General features: G+C 39.4%; 1 protein-coding gene across 5 annotated transcripts in view; it reads right to left on the bottom strand.

Annotated features, from left to right (window-relative positions):
* LOC105481440 (ecto-NOX disulfide-thiol exchanger 2) overlaps positions 1-19,244 on the bottom strand; it is a 292,902-nt gene extending 273,658 nt beyond the window's left edge. For 4 of the 5 annotated variants that reach the window (XM_071088930.1, XM_071088933.1, XM_071088932.1 and 1 more), the window contains exons 1-2: positions 19,044-19,219; positions 17,685-17,732 (exon numbers count right to left, since the gene is read on the bottom strand). The gene's annotated coding sequence lies outside the window, so the exon portion shown is untranslated. The other variant, XM_071088931.1, reaches the window with a different exon arrangement.
* Between the last annotated feature and the right edge of the window lie 344 nt (positions 19,245-19,588).

The raw sequence follows: 19,588 nt of genomic DNA, 5'->3' as shown, positions 1-19,588 counted from the left end.
AATCCTGATCTGTTCCCCGAAGTTCCCACCTGTATTTTTTAAGTGTCAAATTCATTTAATTTTAAAGAATGATAAAAGGGCTTTATATCATCCTCCTTTCTTTTTTGCCAGAAGGAAATATTACAAGGACAGATTTACTTTAAGATATGTTAAAATATAAAGATATCATCTTGGATAAGGGTAAATTTCAATCAAATGGTATCTGAGATAATATATTCATTACCATCTTAAAGTCTCATAAACAGATTATAACAATACTTGCTCTATCTCTGGCCCATTTTCTTATCAACATTCTCAAATGTTCATTGTCAAATGCTGAAGAAGAGTTGTCTATGGCATGAACATCCAGTCATTAATCTAGTACATGGGACAGTCTCTAATAAATTCAGATATAAAAATTGCCCTTTCAAGAATGTTTACTGAAGGGGTTTTAAAGAAAGTTTTACCAGAGAGCTTATATGAGCTATTCAAGTATTTGGGTTCATTTGCTGAATTGATAATGCGGCTTTAAATAGTATTCCTTCTTCAGTGGGACAAAAAGCATTTTTTCCCTTAAAACTAATGAATTTAAAATTGAGAAACCATTTGGAAATTTTAAAAGATAAGAATGCTTATCGACGAGAGAGAGAGAGAGAGAGAGAGAGAGAGAGACAGAGAGACAGAGAGACACAGAGACACAGAGACAGAGACGGAAAGAAAGAAAAGTGTGAACCTGAATTAGCTGTATATTTTTTCTGCTGATCTGGACAAAATACTCAAATTTCAAAAACATACAGCACTTCACATTCATAGCCAGTATATCTTAAAATATACATACTTGCATGGAAACAATCTTGTAAGTTCATCCAGTATAAAAATAAAAACAAACTAGCTTGTTTAGAAGAGAAAATACTCCATACTAACCTTTTGGAATAGACAACATTTTATCTTTTAAGTTCATCCAGTACAACAATAAAAACAAACCAGCTTGTTTAAAAAAGAAAATACTCCATACTAACCTTTTGGAATAGACAACATTTTGCTTCCCTAAAATTTCACAAAGCTCTACTTTCATTCATATTGATGTACACATTAATCAAAACACTAGTGTTTTTTATACATCTGTAAAATTAATCTTGAAGTCACACACATATTCAGATAAATGCTGGATTAAAAATAGTTTTGAAAACATCTCTAGCGTCCTATCCAAGAATACATTTTTTAGTAAATGACCAAATTTATCCTCCTTCTCTAGTAGCATAAGTCACATTTACCTGGCACCCATCAACCGACAGGCAGCCTGATATCAGAGAGGAAAAAGCACAGATTCTTTAATCAGATAATGTAACCTGTAAGTTTAGGCTGCACTTAGATGGAGACCTCAGGCCAGTTACTCATTCTGAGTCTCAGTTTTCTTACCTATAAAATGGAGATCATATCATCACTGACCTCACACTTACTGAGAATGAACTAAGAAAGTATATAGTAAATCACTGTCTAAATGTTTTATACCACATCCACTCTGATTCAGTAACCAACAACTATACTGCAATTGTAATTTTTAATAGAGTAAAACCATTAAGGAATTAAACATGTATTCACTATTAGCATACAAATAAAATACAGTCATAAAAGCCACCTAGTTAGATTTGAAGTTATTCATTAGGTCACTGTGGAATTGAGAGCTGGCAAGGAGATAATGTCATTTTTAAAATGTAAACATTTTTATTAGCAAAGAGTTCTTCCCAGATATAGTAATTCCAGTAGCATAACAAAGTCCAGCATTTTTCATTGCCAGAAACTTAAACCAGTAACACTGGTCCATGAGAAACCTCTATTTATTGAATAAAGCAATATTTTCCATTTAAATCTATTTAATTTTGTAGTGGAGAAAATAAGACAGTCTCTGATTTTAACCATAAAAAAAAAACCTCAACAACTTCTCAAATTAAAATGTACAGAGATGGCTCTTCTAGAGTCAAGCATGCATTGGAGTGTAGAGAAAACATCCAGCAAGCACAAGTTTCCAACACTTAGCAGAACAAACCAACCAATACTCAAAGAAGAAACTGAAGCTATAAATTCAAATAAATGGGCTGCAGGGAGACTACACAAACCTGCTGTTGCTTTAATTGCAGACAATTCAATTCAGCAGCTGTTGGTCCAGGCACTAAGGTTCACTGTATGCTCTTCAACGTAACCTTGAAATATTGTCACTCACTCACTTCTCCACATCATCTGCATGCTGTCCAATTAATGAGGAGCGAAATCAACTGTCAAACCACGCATCAAAATAGAACATGATCTTTTAGCTGTTAAGCGCAGGAGCACAATATTTTAAGAATAATAAAGCAACAATGGAGATGAAAGTCCTTGACAACAAATGATATTCAAACTTATCAAAACAACGTGGTTGTAGGAACTAAGCTTCTGTTTTGTGCAGCAAGAAAGTGAAACTTTCTCAGGGTTTTTCATTTGCAAGGGACCTTTCTGTCTAACTGCTGTGTAAGAAGCCTTTCAAAAAACATTCGCCCATACCTGATCAGAATCTTCTTCATCATTATGGACCATTATGTTTCTGAAAGCTTAAGAGAATACTTAAGAAACACTTTTGATCCAAAGATATTTTACAAAACAGATGGTTTGGGGCTCATATTTGTAGGTTTGCTGTTTCCAGCACTTTTTTTTTCTATCAGGAGAATAAACAAACAACAATAATATATAATGTTCATCAACTTGAGTTCAGTAATGAAACATAACTAAATTTACCAAACAGATGTGTCCTGGAATGCTTCCTATTTGAAGTTTCCCTACTCTTAAGTATATCCCAAATCTATACAACCAATTAACAAATACAGGAGTTAATAAACTCAAGAGAAACATAACACACTAAGTGTTTAAAAATTGCTTTTTGCTTCCAAAGCACCGTCTCTGTGCAAACACTCTAAGCTATATCACATACTACCAGTTGCAGACATAAGACTTGAGAAATTCAATACAAGAATACAGCAGAGAAGCGTGCACAATTAAGGGATCGGGACTACCAGTTTAACAGAAAACGCAGATCTTATACAGCAATCTGCTACAAACATTATAGCTAGGGGCAGGCATATTTTATGCAGCTATTTTGTTTAGCTCATTAGAACCCTATTTGTCCTTCAGTACAGTTGAACTGAAGGAAAAATAAAAGAAAGAAATGCACTTTGAAACAAAGGGGAAATTCAGATAAAACAAAACATACTATACCTGTATATTGTACCAGGAACATTGTGACACTCTTCAGGGAACTGTTTCACGTTGTATCCTATCGTGAGTTATTCTCTCCTTACCCTCTTCTCTCCACAAGAAGAAAAGCCAAAGCACCCCAAATCCCCACTACACCCTATCCCTAACCCACCCACCCCATTGAGGGAAAAGAAAAATAGCTATAATTCAGCTTAGATCCGACGCTTCTGTTTAGCTCAGCTCCAGCCGAGCAACTGAGCTTTAGCAACGGAGCATAGGGAGGAGGATTCTGATGCCAGTAGCACTTCCATCCACTTCACTTACACAAAAGCAGGCAGTGGAAAATCCAGGAGCCTTGAAGACAAGGGCTGGAACTGGCTTTTATGAATTGCTATTACTGCATGTGTCACCATCCATCTCCAATGACGGACACTTATAGGCTGAATTGGGAGTGGAGGGGGTGGGGTGGAGGAGGTTGGAGAGCAGGTGGAGAAGCAATTAGCAGTATGTTCATTGGAGAATTCGTTCGGGATTTCATACATCAGTGCCTAAAGAAACAGCATGCAGTTGACAAATCAGAACTTTACGATTTGCATGCCTTGGAAGAAATCTTAGCTCACAGCTCCGAACAAAATAATGTTTGCCCACTCTTATAGGGCACAGAAAGTCACCCTTTCGCTTTTTCTTTCCTCTGGCTACCCTTATTCCTGAGAAATCAACATTCAGAATGAATATTTGCTAATTTTCCCTAAAGAATTGTATTTAAAAGGCTGGAAGGAAAGGAAGTATAAAGAAATTAAATTCTATTGAACATGACATATCTTAACACAAAGGCAAGAAGCTAATTATTTTAAGCCAACTTTTCATCCCTAGTCCCATTCCCCAAGTGCAGCTTTCACACTTACAATCAGTGGATCACACAACTTTTGTCCATATATTTAACACTGAAAAACAAATCTACGTCTACCTAAAAATAGTTCAGTTAAAATGAAGGTGAAATGCCAAGAGCTATGTGCAGGACCCACTTCATAGGTGACTTAAGAAAGGACTTTACATGTAAGTGCTTCAGTTTTGCTCATCCACTAAACTAAAGCTCATTTTTAGACAAATTTTAAAATTAATCACAGGTAGGAACAAAAAGGAGACAGTGTCTCTGGGAGGAAACATGATACAACCAAAGGAGCACTGGGGTCGGGTATCAGGAAACCTGGGTTCAGCTTCCAGTTCTACAACTTTCTAACTATGTGACTCTGGACAAGTCACTTAATTTCTTTGAGCCTAAGTTCCCTTTATTTGTTAACTGAAGAGAATAGTACCTATCCTGACTGTTTCACAGGATTGCTGTGAAGAGCTAATGAGATAATAGGTATGAAAACCCTTTTGTAAATTGTAAAGGGCTATACAATTGTATGGGATTATTACTACCATGCCCTAAACAAATCTTGCCTTAATGATTGAAGTGAGGTACCTCTATCACATAAGGCAAATAAAAAGAAAGAACCAATATAATTTCATAAAACACTGTTCAATTCTCACAATTTTTAAATTAGACAGAATCGTTGTTTGCTCTTAAAATTCCACAGCAGGGAACTTTTTTCAGGAAATTTTAAAATAATACATCAAAAGTTTATTAAAGAGACTGGATCCCTCTAAATTCTCTTTTTCCTTTCTGGAAAGTCAGTTCATTTTTCTTCATATGGTCTAGTATTATGTCCCATCTAGAATGCAAACTACTAGATAATGAGCATCTCTTTTTGTTCAAGCTTTCTATTTGCCTGTTATATCCTCATCATTGCCCAGTGTGTTGGGGTAGGATTCAAGGTGATTAAATCTAAATCCACAAGGTAAAAATCCAAAGTCATGCCTTATGAGGCTCCAAGCTGCCTTGATACTATATATACAGTGACCAGCTGGCTTCAGCTGGGACACAATTTTAGCACATAAAGTCCTGGGGTGGCCACACCTGGGGCACTAAATGATCCAGGCAATGTTTGGGGATCTTTGGTTCGGCCAAATCCCACATGTCCTGATTTCCATCTGTATGGTGGTTCCCAAATGTGTGTTTGTCCACATGAACCAAATCTGAAGCGGCCAAAAGAAAGGTGGGGCATAGAGCAGAGATATCAGATGTCAGCTCCTCTTGGCCCATCCAGTGCTATCTGTGCCCTCAAACAAGTGCCCATCATACTTCTTGTAAGAAGAAAGAAAACTTTTTTTCTAATTGCCCCTGTAAACGTCATTGCTACTACTGAAGATGCCAGCATAATACATATCCAAAATCTATGTTAAACCAATTGGAAAAATGATAATATTAATCACATAACAGGTAATTGGTAGCTAAGAGCAAGTGAGCCGCTGAAAGGGGGAAGGGGAGGAGAAAAAGACAAGAGAGGAGAAGGAGGGAAAAAGAGGGGAGGGGTGGAGAAAAGAGAAAATGAATCTAAAGTGAGAGCTTTCTAATCAGAAACATACTTGCTGAAATCATCCGAAATCTCACCTACTATAATAAAAAGTGCTTGTCTTTTGAGGTATTGGGAGTGGCCCCCTGACCATCAAAGCTGCAATCCTAGCCTTCCAACTGCTTAGAGAAACAGTCAAGAGCCTGAAAAGGTACTGACAGCCCTAGCACCAGATCTCACTTTCCTCTGCCATTCGGAAAGTCAGGCAGGTGGGATACAATTCTCCAGAGGCCTCATCCCTGTTACCCTCCACCACAGCCTCACTGGCAGCATGGCTGGCCACTAAGGAAGGTGTCAGTCCAATTTCAGGTTCAGCAAAGGAGGCTTGCTTGAGACTTCAAAAACCACATTGGTAAGAAAGGAACAAAGGCTGTATTTCAGAATCGGACTGTTCTGCCTTTGGGCATTGCAACTAAACTCCACAAATTTAAGCTTGAAATTCATATCCCTCAAGTTCCTCAGAAGGGCCATTCAAAGTAAAGGGAAAGGAACAGGAAAGATGAATTTTTTTTTTTTGTTAGCTTCTTTCTCACAGTCAAAAAATGAGGAACATGACTGACAGAGTGTCCCAAAAGGCAATGAGGTGGGAGGCAGCAGTTTCAACCCAGATTAGCAAGAAGGGCAATGAAAGCATCAGAGCATCCTTATAAAAACAAACAAGCACACCAAAAACCATTGCACTGTTTCCATTATCCCGATTTCAAGTTCCAGAATGTAAGCACTAATGGTTCCCTAAACCACCCAAGCTCCTCCTCGGCAGCCGTCACCAAGCCTGATTGATCTTTTCAAACGAATTTCCGTTACTAGCCACCCCAGATTCTGAGTATTTTTGTCAAAAACAAAAGTCCCAGTGGAAGATTTCAAAGAACCAAGAACTTGAACTAAACCATGAACTTAAACGGGAAGAGACAACACTAATTTGCTAACCTCCAAACAAAACAGAAATGGTAACAGTTTGAAAGCAACAAAAACTAGCAAGCTGATTTGAACCAGAACAAAGTTTCATGTTTTCTGAATCGATCAAACTTGCACCAAACCCTAAGAGTCTAATCAGTTCAAGCTCCTGCAAAGAACACACAGCAAGGCTTGGTTTCACCTGTCTGAAAGCCGACAAGGGAACCACAGAATGAACACTGGATAAGGAGTCAGAAGAACTGACGTCTCCTAATTTTCTTCACTGTTTGATGTTGGTTAAGTCACTTCTACTCTCTTAGCCTCAGCTTGCTTGCCATGAAATTACCAGGCTGGGATCGCCAATATCCCAGGTTTAATAGTCTATGCCAATTGTGGAATTTAGTCTAGTGATGAAACAGATAAAGTCACAATTTAGCCTTAATCTGCAGGAGGCAGAGAGATGGACCATCCCAACTCTCTTAAGGATTCATGTTTCTAGCTTATTTTGAAATATACTTGGCCAGGCATGGTGGCTCACACCAATAATCCTAGCACTTTGCGAGGCCCAGGTGGGAGGATCACTTAACCTCAGGAGTTCAAGACTAGCCTGGGCAAGATAGTGAGACCCCACCTCTTAAATAAATAAATAAATAAATAAATAAATAAAAATTTAAAAAGTTTTTTTTTAAAGAAATACACTTAAGAGTTGGTAACTGTCCCTGTTCAGCCTCAGAAATAACCTAATACTCTTTTTCAGAATGTCTCTCCTGAAAAAAATGTTTCAGGAATAGTTTGTTTTCCTCAAGTGAAAGCTACAGATGAGTTGTGTCGTCCAATAAAAGGAAGAGGGAAGAAATGACAGTGATCTAGTATAGACTGAGCCTCTATTGCATGTCAGACATGGCAAATTTTACATAATTTTCTTAATCAATCTTCACAATACAACGCTATATGGTTTTTGTGGTTGTTGTTGTTTTGTTTTTTTGTTTTGAGACAGGGTCTTGCTCTGTCACGCAGGCTGGAGTGCAGTGACACAATCATAGCTCACTGTAAACTTGAACTCCTGGGCTCAAGTAATCCTCCTATAGTAGACACTTTTATCCTCACTTTATAGGCAAGGAAACTAAGGCTTACTGATGCTAAGTGACTTGCTTACAGTACTTGACTGGTACTGGGATTCGAACTCAGGCAATTTGAATCCATTACTATGACAATATCCTAAGAATTAAAGGAATAATTCTTAATTCACTGATTCGATTGGGTTTGCTTAGTGAATAAATTACATGCTGATTCAAAACAGTGAAAGTAAATTTCCTTGCATTTATACTAGGTTGACTTTTTTTTTTAATTTCATTTGACAGTTTGGTATAATGGTTAGGACAACTGGGCTCTGGAGTCAGGCAGACCTGAATTTCTTGAATTCTGTCTTATGGACAAGATACTTAACCATGCTGTGTCTCAAGTTTTCTTATCTGAAAAATGGGGAGGAAGTAGTCCCTACCTTGTCGGGCTGTTGGAAAGTGTCAATGACCTGATAGCATCTCGCATAGTACTTGGCACAAAATGACAACTCAGTAAAGATAGATGAGAGCTATCCTTGTATTCATAAGCAATACAAGAAAGGAAAGGTTATAAAGAAAAATGAAACTGGGATTCACTGAATTTAAGTGCTCTTTGGTTATAGCACAGATATAGTTTGGAAGGTTTTCAGTGGTCCACCCACATTCTCCAAAACTAACCTGCATCTTATGGCAAATCAGCATATTCATGAAGCAACATGAATACGTTAATTGGGGTTTCCTAAAGAGTAGCAAGGAAACTTGTCATGTGCTCTGCTTAGCAGCAGTTGTCCCTAGTTTCCTGGAACCCATTCTTTTAAAGAAAAAGCTCATAAGTAGCATATAGCACTGCTGGAAGTACCAGGCAAGTGAAGGCATCCTGCTTCCCCCCAATTCTTCAAGCCCTGGCTTCTTTCCCATTCATCTGTAGTCCTCTTCTCAGATTCCCTTCTGTCCTTCCCCAGTTTATTCTGGTTTTACCAGGATTCTTCCTCTGGCACTAGCTCTGTTTCTGCTCATCAGCATCAAGTAGTGTCTATGGAATGTGCACCTGGCACAACACTAGGTGAAATAGAAAGTCATCCAAGAGTTAATGAAAAAGACATGTGATCCATGGCCAAACAGATCTAAGATACACAGGTAGACTAGAGTTTTGGCAACACAGTAAATGCAGGTATAATGCAGGATGACTTGGTTGATTTCAGAGCACAAAAGAGTTTGTTCATCTAGTTAATGACATGCATACTGAAAAATTTTTACAAACTGTACTAATGTCTGCAACTTAATCTGAAATGCATAAAGGAATGGATAGATGAATAGGTGATAAAGCAAATACAACAAAATGTTCATTATAGAATCTAAATGGTGAGTATCTGGGTGTTCACTGTATAATTCGTTTAACTTTTCTCTATATTTGAATATTTTCACAATAAATGGTTGAGAAAAAGGAGAGGGGGAAAGGGATATGGCTTATTCAACCACAAGTGTTTCAGAACAAAATAATTATAATTATATAGAAAAGTATAAAGCAAATAGGGCAAAATAATAACAATTGGTGAATCTGAGCAAATGGTATATAAGAATTCTTGTATGATGCTTGCAATTTTTCTATATTTAAAAGTACTTCAAACTAAAAAGTTAAAAGATAATTTGTTGAGCACCAACCTCTTTTACCTAGTGTCTCAGTTGCCATCTTCAGTAGTGAGGGCATTAGGTTAATAGTAGAGATATTGGAAACAATGGTGGAAGGGTGGGTAAAAATAACAGTCACAGATATATCTTGGGGGCCTACTATATGCAAGACACTGTGCTAGGCACTTTGGGGGATTCAAAGAAGTAAAAAAACATAGTCCGTTCCCTGAGAGGGCTCCCAGGGTAAGTAAAGGAATGCCAAAGCAGTGTCTGAAAGGGTAACTGACTGGAGCAGAGTTCTGTAAGACAGAAGTATAAAGATTAGAAAGGTAGGTTGGAGCCAGATTGCAGACAGTACTAAAGGTCAGGCTGAAGAGTTTGGACGTCATCCTATGGATAATGGGAAGCCATTTACAGTATCTGAGTCAGGGAAAGAACATGATCTAAAACTGACCAGCTAGATGGTACAATTTGTTTGGGCACAGGTACCCTTCAACATGCGTTTGTTTTATATTCATGTACATCTGGTACGTGTATCTACTTCCCATATCTGGATGTGACGTTTAGGGATTTCCAACATGCTGGTTGCTGCTTATTTTTCAAACAGCCACTCCCTGACATCTCTTCAGCCTCTTTCCTTTTTCCTCCCCCAAATCCCAAGGGCAGCGGACCAGCATGTGCCTCAGCCCTGCTGACTCAGCAAGCAATAACTAAGCCTCATAGAATGTTTTTGAAATGAAGCTGCTGTGCTTCAAAACTGATTTCTTTCCTTCATGATAATCAAACCTCAATTACTGCTGGAATCACTGATTTGAGTTGGAAAGAATGAATATTCATCTAAGTAACATGTGAAGGAGTGCAGGAAGTTATGTCCTGTGTGCAGAAGGAAACAATTGTTCAAAGTGATCTCTGTATATGGAAAGAAACCCTAACAGAGACGGCATTGCTGAATAGTGGCAAGTGATTAGGGTAAAACCTCTCAAAGACTGCCAAATTAGAAAGTGGACTTTATAATCCTTTGGATATATACCCAGTAATGGGATTGCTTGGGTCAAATGGTATTTCTGGTTCTAGATCTTTGACCATGGCACATGTATACGTATGTAACAAACCTGCACGTTCTGCACATGTATCCTAAAACTTAAAGTAAAATTTTAAAAAAAGGAAAAATTTTAAAAAAATTTCCTGATGTCTATGATTGTATTGTAGTTATATATGGAATATTCTTTTTTTTCTAGGAGATTCAAATAAAATATTCAGAAATGATGAAGTATCATGTTAAAATTTTATTCTCAAATGGTTATTTAAAGAATATTCCTTATACCATTCTTTTAACTTTTCTCTAAATTGAAAGTATTTCAAAATAAAAATAATAAAATTTTAAAAAAAGAAAGTGGAGTTTGTCTTCAGTTTTTCACCCCACGAAGTCCATCCTTCAGTGCAATCATGTTACTCCCCCCATTTAAAACCCTGTGTTCACTCATCCCTACATATAGGACAATGGCCATACTTCTTAGCAAGCTGACTTACTTCACCCAACCAGCCACAGGATACCTTCCCAGACTCTTATCCCGTTCCCCTTTCCCACTTTCATTGGTTCACACACAATATCTTACCTTTTTCTGAACTATCCAGTTTTACACATTTGACTGCCTTGCGTGTGTTGGTGGTCCCTCTGCTTGGAATCCTTGCCCATCACCTCTTTGTCCACATAGAGACTAGGCAATGCCCCGCATCCTTTATGATTCAACACAGTTAGACTCTGATCTCTAAGCTGTCCACCCCCAGCTGTAATTCCCTCCACTATATTCCCAGAACACCTTCTCTCTCTTTTGGGTACCTTTCACATCAGAATATAATCACTGGTTTGAGTGTCTATCTCCCCTATTAGACTGTGAGCTCCTTAAGGGCAGGGATTACATCACATCAAATTCATTATTATAGTCCTGGTGCTTAGCATAGGGTCTGGTCCTGTATATATGCTCAAATGTCTATTGAATGAATGAGTTTGAACATAAAGTACTCCTTGAAGTCAAACTCAGAATCTCCTGAAAGGTGAAAATTAGAATGGTATGTGACCAGAATAATCCTAGTGAAGTATGTTTGAGGACCTGACTGAAGAAAAGCTGATAGGAGGACACCTTATGGGGGCTTATTGTGGGGCAGTTTCTATCCCAGGAAACACTCACTAGCAGTTGTTGCTGGCTAAAAATGAAGAGCAGCTGGAGCAGATGACAAGGGCCCTTACTAGGGATTTCTCCATCCTTATCTTTCACAGTTCACCACTAAAGCAATGTTGTTCTCTGAAGTAACATTTTCCACAGTGTCTCAATTCTCCTGAATGACTGCCATATTCGTTTGTGCTCTGCCTACCATGGCATTTAGACCAGCTTTGTTAAAGTGTGGTCACTGAAAGCTCTTCGATTCTTCCACTCACCTATCATTATCATGCCAAGGAACAACGTTTTGTGAGTAAGAGACCACTGAAAAACAGAGCACCAAAAAGGGGAGTGAAGCAGAGCTAATAAAAACTATCTTTTTTCTCCTCCTAGATTGCCAATGTATTTCACTATGTTTCCATCCTACAGTGTTTTATACTATGTTTCAGTAAAGGCAAAAAAATAAAATAAAATAAAAGGAAAATTAAGACTTCAGCAAAACTTTACACTTTGTTGGAAAGAAAAAAAGGAAGCAATATTGAGGAATAGAACATAAATCTTTAGACATATGATCAGTAGCCATTTCTGAAAAGTACACATCTGGACTGTTTTAAACAAATAGCAAAAAGCAATTAGGTCTTTCTGACTAAACTGAGGTGTATGCTAATTTCTTTTTTTAAACTAAGTCTGTTTTGATCTTCAAAAATGTCAAACTGGTAAACACTTTACTTTTTTTGTACATATAAATCTAAGAGCCAAGCCTAGCTTGAGGAAGATTTAAGAGACATAAAATTTGTCTGAGGTGTCTGCCAAATCTCTGCAGCAGAGACAGAAACCCTGGAAAAGCTGACACAATCATAACTCTCACATCACCAGCAGGCTTGTGCAGGGTTGGGAAGCACAGAAAGTCACTGTTCCTTCTCTTACACTGTTTGTAAACAGAGAAGTAGATCATTTGCTTATCAGCTATCTGGTAGCTCATTTTTGCCTAGATATCTCACCGAGGGAAAAAAAAAAAAAAAAGAACACATCCCCACAGGTACATATCTCAATTTTCAGCTGGGTGAATTTTCATTTATAAGATGGGCCCGCTTGTGAAAATTTTTCTTTTATTTGCTCTTGAATGCTCTTACTCTTGTGTGCTTGCTTGCTCTCTCTCTCCCTCTTTGTCTTTTTGTTCAGAAGGCATTAAAAGGGGTATTTATGAGTATCTAGTGCACTGCCTAACGAAGTGCTTTCACATAGTAAGCCTACAATCATTCATCGAATGAAGTGTAACCCTACCCGTAATTTCTACGTTCAACTTATTTGATCATGTAGCAGGAAAACCATAGATTTTTTTCCTGGAGTATTTAAAAGTAACAATTCCTTATAAAGAAATATTTTATTCAGATGACTCATGCTTAGGACTTCTGTTCCTTAAAAATCATCCATTTTTGCACAACGGGTATTATTTGTAAGGAAAACGAAGGGAAGACTACACTTCAGGATTCTGAATGACCACTGATACATTATTGTAGAGAAAATCAGATATCCTACATACACTCGATTGTATGTCATTATGGTAATGCACTACATATGTCTAAAATCACTTAACAATGCAAGAATATAGTGCACACATGGGCTGCATTCTGTAAGTAGGATTAACTATTGAATTCAACCAAGGTCTTCCCTGGGGACAGATTGCTGGAAAATACATCTACATGACATTTAAAAAAATAAATTAACCAATGACATTGGCTCCCATGAGACACATTGTTTCTTGTACATTCAATTATTTCACAGTTTTCTGTACCTCTCTGCTGACATCCCCATCCCAAATGACATAGAATTTCAAAAAATAAAGAAAAACAGAGCAACTGGAGCTATTCCATCTCTCCTGTATGAAGTGTTAGGTACACAAAGGAAAGATTTCTGTACATGAGCACAGTGTGAACCACGACAGGGTGAGATCATGTCAGTTTGTGGCTGTTCTTGTTATGCTGTGGTCACATATAAGTTGCCCAAGGGAGTGTACAAAGCCTGTTTTCTTCCTGACAAGGACCAGCAGGGATTGCTGGAAAGTAAAGAGAACAGAGTTATGGCAGGAGGTTTTAAATTTTCTCTTTAAAAAATGCTCTTTATTATAACTTTTCTTCTCGCTTTGGTGTATTTAGTTTTCCTCATCTGTAAAATAGGAATAACTATTTTATGTATTTAATATTTTTGCTGAGAATTAAATACCAGTAGATTGCCTGGCATACAATAGCTAATCCACACAGTCCACATCAACATTGGCTAACATTAATTAAACACCTATTATGTGCCTGGTACTGGCAAAAGACCCCCCAAAAAGGTAAATCATAGAAGGTAAAACTGATACTAGAGGAGCAAGCAGGGAGCTGATTTTCAAAGTTTTTATCAGCCAGTCTAAGAAGTTTGGATATTATCCTGAAAACAAAGGACAGCCTTCGAACTATTTTATAGAGAGGCTGGATAGCTTTAGATTTGTGACTTACAAAAATCATTCTGTCAGCATTGGTAAAGAGTGGACTAGAAGAGAAGCAGGCTAGAGGCAGCAGTAATCCAGGCTAGAAGTGATGCATGTGTGTTGGGGGGTGGAAGGTATGCCCCCAACTAAGACGATGGTGGACACCGGGAAAACATTTTTAAATAACTTTTTTTTTTTTGAGACAGAGTCTCACTCTGTCTCCCAGGCTGGAGTGTGGTGGTGCAATCTCGGCTCACTACAACCTCCGCCTCTTGGGTTGAAGCAATTCTCCTGCCTCAGTCTCCCGAGTAGCTGGGATTACAGGCGCATGCCATCATGCCCGGCTCATTTTTGTATTTTTAGTAGAGACGGGGTTTCCCCATGTTTGACCTAAGGTGATCCGCCCGCCCTGGCCTCCCAAAGTGCTGGGATTAAAGGTGTAAGCCACTGTGCCTGGCCAACATAACTTTTTAAAAATTAACAAATATACTGTAGATTAGAAAATAAAAATATGCAAAAGGTTAAAAGTAGAAGTCATATGCAAACTTACTATTTGTAGCAAACCCCTATTAATATTTTTTGTGTGTTTACCATTACAGGATTTTTCCTATGTATGCCTACACAGATGTATGTGTGTGTGTGTGTGTGTGTGTGTCTGTGTTATGTATACGTTTTTAAACCGGGATCTGCCACTCTGTACTGAAAGTTTTATGATGTGATTTTCTCTTAATATATCATAAACAATTTTCCAGATCATTAAATATTGTTTGGTAAAATCAACTTACAAGACTACTTAGTAATCCATTCTATAAATGCACAATTGATTTCATTCAAACCGCTAGTACTGTACATTTAAGATGTTCTTTTTTTCTTTTTTTGTTGTTTTTGCTATTAGTATAAACAACTCTGGGATAGATGTACTGAGTATTAAATTTTTCGAAACATCATGATTGTTTCCTCAGCACAGAGCCCTAGAAGTTGAAGTGGTAGGTTAAAAGCTGTATTCCATTAAGGTTTCTGATACATATTGATGAACTGCTCTCCAGAAAAGCTGTATCAATTTATAGTCCCAGTAGCAGAGTCTATGAGTAGGAGATGAACTTGAGAGTGATGTCAAGGACGGAGTGCACTGGACTTGGGTGGGTAGAAGGGATGTTTCCTGGCAAAGTATCAGGGCAGAAGGAAGATGAACTCTGTCAAGAGCAGCAAAGTAACAGGCAGAGCTAAGGAATAGGTGTCTGGATAGGTAAATGATAAGAAAGAAAAAGGTAAGATAACCAGGGGACAGTGAAGAAAAGAGGGGAAAAGGAGGTCTTTAGTGAAATTATGGGCACTTTAATTTACTGCTTTCTTCAGCAAAAGTAGCAAATGTAGCAAACAGCTAGTCTTTTCACAGCATTTGGCACTTTGTGCTACCAAGGTCCCCAGTTATATTCATGCAAATCTGTTTACCAATTCTTTTCACCCAATAATCATTTATTAGGTGACTACCATGTGTCAAGTGCTGTTCTGGATGCTATGGGTATGGAGATGAATGAAACCTCGCCCCTGCCCTCAAGGAGCTTACAGTCTAGTAGTGGGGAAGACAGAAACATCCACAGACCGACACCCTACAGTGTGGTACAGGCTAGGACAGAGGTAAGTGCAGGGTCCTGTGGAAGCCAGAGGCCTAACATTGCTTTGTGCATGCATTCATGTATGTTGGGCGAGGGCTGTTGGGAAGGCTTCACAGAGGTATTGACATACGAGCTGAGTCTTAAAGGCTGAGGAATTTCTTGCATGTCTAAGGGTCACAGATCATAGTCATATTCCTAATCAGTGCCTTGAATATTTGTGCTACTGCTCTCAAAGACACCAAGTAAGGTGGGAAGGATGTTTGTGTGTAATCCAAATCCATTCGAGTGGTAACTATAGCTTCCACTGTCATCTTAATGAACACAGAAACATAGCATGTTTTGGCAATATTATCGCTCCCCACAGAATATAAAGGACAAAAGGCAAGGGAGGCATGCAGACTTTTAAAACTATTCTGGTAACACTGACATAATAATATTAACATCCACCAAGTCCTAATAATTTTACCTCCTAAATGTTTCTCGAATCTGTTCCCTCCTCTCACCTAACACTCTTGGGTCTTTATTGTCTCTCTGTGGAACAGAGTAGCAGCCTCATCATGTCCACCTCCACTGTATCCTTCCCACTGTCATTGTCCTTAAAGTAAAAATCTGATCATGGTGCTCTTCTGAAACATGTTAATGGTTTCTTATGGCCTACAAGCAGCACTTCTCAAATTTCAGTCATTTGAGTATTACTTAGTGATTTTTACCATATTCACACACAATGTGTTCTATTATTACTTAACATTTGTCTTTAAATGAACTGAAAACTGGTTCACTTTCTATTTTTATGAAGTAAAATCTAAAGTAATCTTAGATGTGACGGCTTAGTTCAGTTTTATGTTTTTTAAGACATATTTGAATATGTAACTAGTAAAATTAAAATGTTTGTGGGAGCACAATGTAACTACCACTGGCAGATGCCCTACGTTTTAATAACCACTGACCTATGGGGGCGCATTCCAACTTAGGATTGCAATCAAGATTCTTCACAACTCAGCCCCAACCTCTTTCCAGACTCTTCTCCTACCCATTACACTTCCCTTTTCCTCAACAATCTGCACTCCAGCCATGCTGAATTCTTCCACATTGAATGAACATGCCCTACTCTTACACAGCCACACATCTTTCACAGACTGACTCCTCTACCTGGAATGCCTCCCCTCCACTCCTTCCCTGCCTGGGGCAAACTCACTATCCTTTAAGACCTATCTGTCATGTCACCTCTGCAAGGAAGCCTTCTCCCTGAGTCTCCCTTACAGTAAGTCACACCTTCCTTTATCCCTCCATAGCACTTTGTACCTGTCTCTGTTATACTACACACTACAGTATCTCAGAACTGTGGACATCTAACTCCCCAACTAGATCCCAGGAAGAGTTCACACCTTGTACTTCATTGTTTCTCCAATACTTCCCGTGGGCAGAGGTCATGAAAGAGATCTAGTGTCCCAGGTAACTTGTTAAAATGCTAAAATAAGATAAATCCAAAGTACTATCAAGGTTCAAATAGCTTAGAGGTATGATATGTGTCATAAAGAGAATCATCTAATTCAGAAACAGCCATACTAACTATGGTTTTGGCAGACACAATTAGCTACAGTTGCAATGACAGTTAATTTGGTTTTGGCAGCTACTTTACAGCAAATACATTCTGACATAGAAATCTGAAGTGAATCATTTGGGTTTTGATCAGGATGATCAACTATACCTATCTCTCCTTACCACAACTGGAAAGTCAAAAACAAGAATGAACATTGGGAGCAGCAAACCATGTTGAACAGAGTATGGGCTTTGGAGTCAGAAATCTGTATACTCAAACCTCAACTTATAATCTATGTGACTTAAGTAGATTGTTTAACTTCTGTGCATTTTACTGTTTTCTTCTAGGAAAAAAAAACAGGAATAATAGTATCTACTTCATAACTCTCTTAAGATAATGCAACAAAGTATTTATGATGATGACTAGGACATTATGTGTGTTCAATAAATAGCAGTCATTATTGTCACCCAATGAGATGACTACAACTCAGATAATGTGATGCACGGGGACAGCAAATGCATTTCTTAAGAAAATAAATTGATGTCTCTAGGCATTAAAGTTGACAGCTACAGACTGTAGCTAAGAATAGCTACAAACAAAACATCTGCAAGACAAGCTTCTTCTTGGATTTAAACTCACACCTGGAACATACCATGACACTTCTTTGTGTTCTCCAAGAATTGATCTCAAATCAGGTTCCCTAGGATGAAAAGAAAAATCATCCAATCTTAATTTTTGCCTTCAATTTTATTTGATACAGAATAATATCCAAACTATGTGTATGTTTCAAAGTGTCATGTTATTATGACCCCAATCTTCTTCACCCTATTTATTTCCCAGTATATTTGTGCTGATCTCTTTTATTCCAATCAGGCAAGCCCACCTGTCTCACAGTGCTCCCTCTTCTGTTTACCCTTCTCAAAGTCCAATCTCAGTAGCAGGAAGCATTTTCTCCCTCCTCTTTGACAACTTCAAATCCCCTGTACTCCGCTGGAGCCCAAATTAAAATTCACCTCCTTCACAAAGCCTGAAAGCAGGATGAGGGCTTCAGCACTTCCCGGGTTAGGCTTGAACTTCCATAGATGAACTCACCACCCCCATCAGTATGCTCTTCCACTGACCCCCTTAGCATTTTTTGCACGCGTTTGTAATAATACAATGATTAATACGGTCTGTTTCACAGGGTCTACTTTATTCTGTAGAATAAAGGTGTGCCCCCTAAATGTTTGTCAACATTAGTGCTGTCCGTCTTTGCTAGAAACCCCTAAAGCGCTGGGTTTTTATAACCAGTCTAACTTGCCTTTTACTCTCATCCGAACCCTGTACTGAACCTTAAACACACATTTCTCAAAAGCGAGATTCCTTCCCTCTTTTGCTTCCCATCCCTTCTAGAAATTGAGGGGAAACCCTTCCCACTCCAAAGACCTGGTGGGGGAAGTGGCAGGTGGCTGAGGGGCCAGTAAAGAGATGGCGAGCAATTAAGGAGGCAAAAAGAGAAAGTTTGAAAAAAAGTCACGCCCTGGGCATGGCCAGGAATTCCCATGCCCCAGAGGAAATGGGGAGTGTAGCGCAGGGAGGGTTATGTGCCCAAACCTGAAATACAAATTGAGGGAAAAGAGGAAAGAGATCACCCAACTCCTGCGGTAAGAATTAAAAGTCCAGTCACCGCCTAGGCAAAACCCTGGACTCGAACCCCAACTTCGGACCTCTGAGGAGGCACAGCGCCAGGGGCAGGCGGGCGGCGTTGTGGGAAAAGAAAAGGGGCGGGCGAGTTGGAAGAAAAAAAAAAAAAAAAAGAGCAAAGAGAGCGCGCTCCCGGGCTCATGAGAACTGGCGCCTAGAGCTGAAAAGCCCACCCCGGACTCCCAGTCCCTACACCCCCTCCCCTGCAGAGCCGGAGCTGGGCGGAGTTAGGCGCTGAGGACCGCGGCCCCGGAAGCACCCTCCTCCCTAGGCCCCCTCAGTCCCACAGTCCCCAGCCACGGCCACTGGGGCTTTCTGCCTCTCTGACCTCCAGCTCCCCGGCTACCGAAGCGCTAGTCCTTAAACAGCTGCGGAAAATCAGGTTGGCGCGGCAGCTCCTGGGCGCGTAGTGCCCTCGCTGCGCCCCACGCCGCGCCACTCTCGTCCGAAATGCCCGCCTCGCGCCTCCAGGCCTAGACCCGGCACTCCGACCCAAGGCTGGACTCTCACCCACAAGGTGCCCACTGCGGCGTCTCCCATTGGCTACTGGTCACCGGGGAAGCCGGAGTCCCGAGCCCATGGCTTCATGGGAAATGTAGTTTGAGGTCGCTGAAGGCTGTTCTTCCTGAGAGTTTCCCGTATAGACATTGGCGGAGAGACGCAAGTGAAGACCGAGAATTATGGGAGATGGAGTCGCGGGACACTTACTTCTCTAAACACACAATGCTTCCCCTCCCCTTCCGATTGTCCCCAGCGTTCAGACGGGGAAGGGCATTCTGGGTATTGTAGTTTAGAATGCACTGTCTTAGAGAATCTCTCTTGGGGTAATGGCTTTGTGCTTGTGGGGACAGAGGAAGGCTCTAGATTTATTTT

Source organism: Macaca nemestrina, chromosome X (assembly GCF_043159975.1).
Source record: "Macaca nemestrina isolate mMacNem1 chromosome X, mMacNem.hap1, whole genome shotgun sequence".
Classification (NCBI taxonomy): Eukaryota; Metazoa; Chordata; class Mammalia; order Primates; family Cercopithecidae; genus Macaca; species Macaca nemestrina.
Note: the sequence above shows the minus strand (reverse complement) of the source record. Positions and strands in the feature narration are given on the sequence as shown.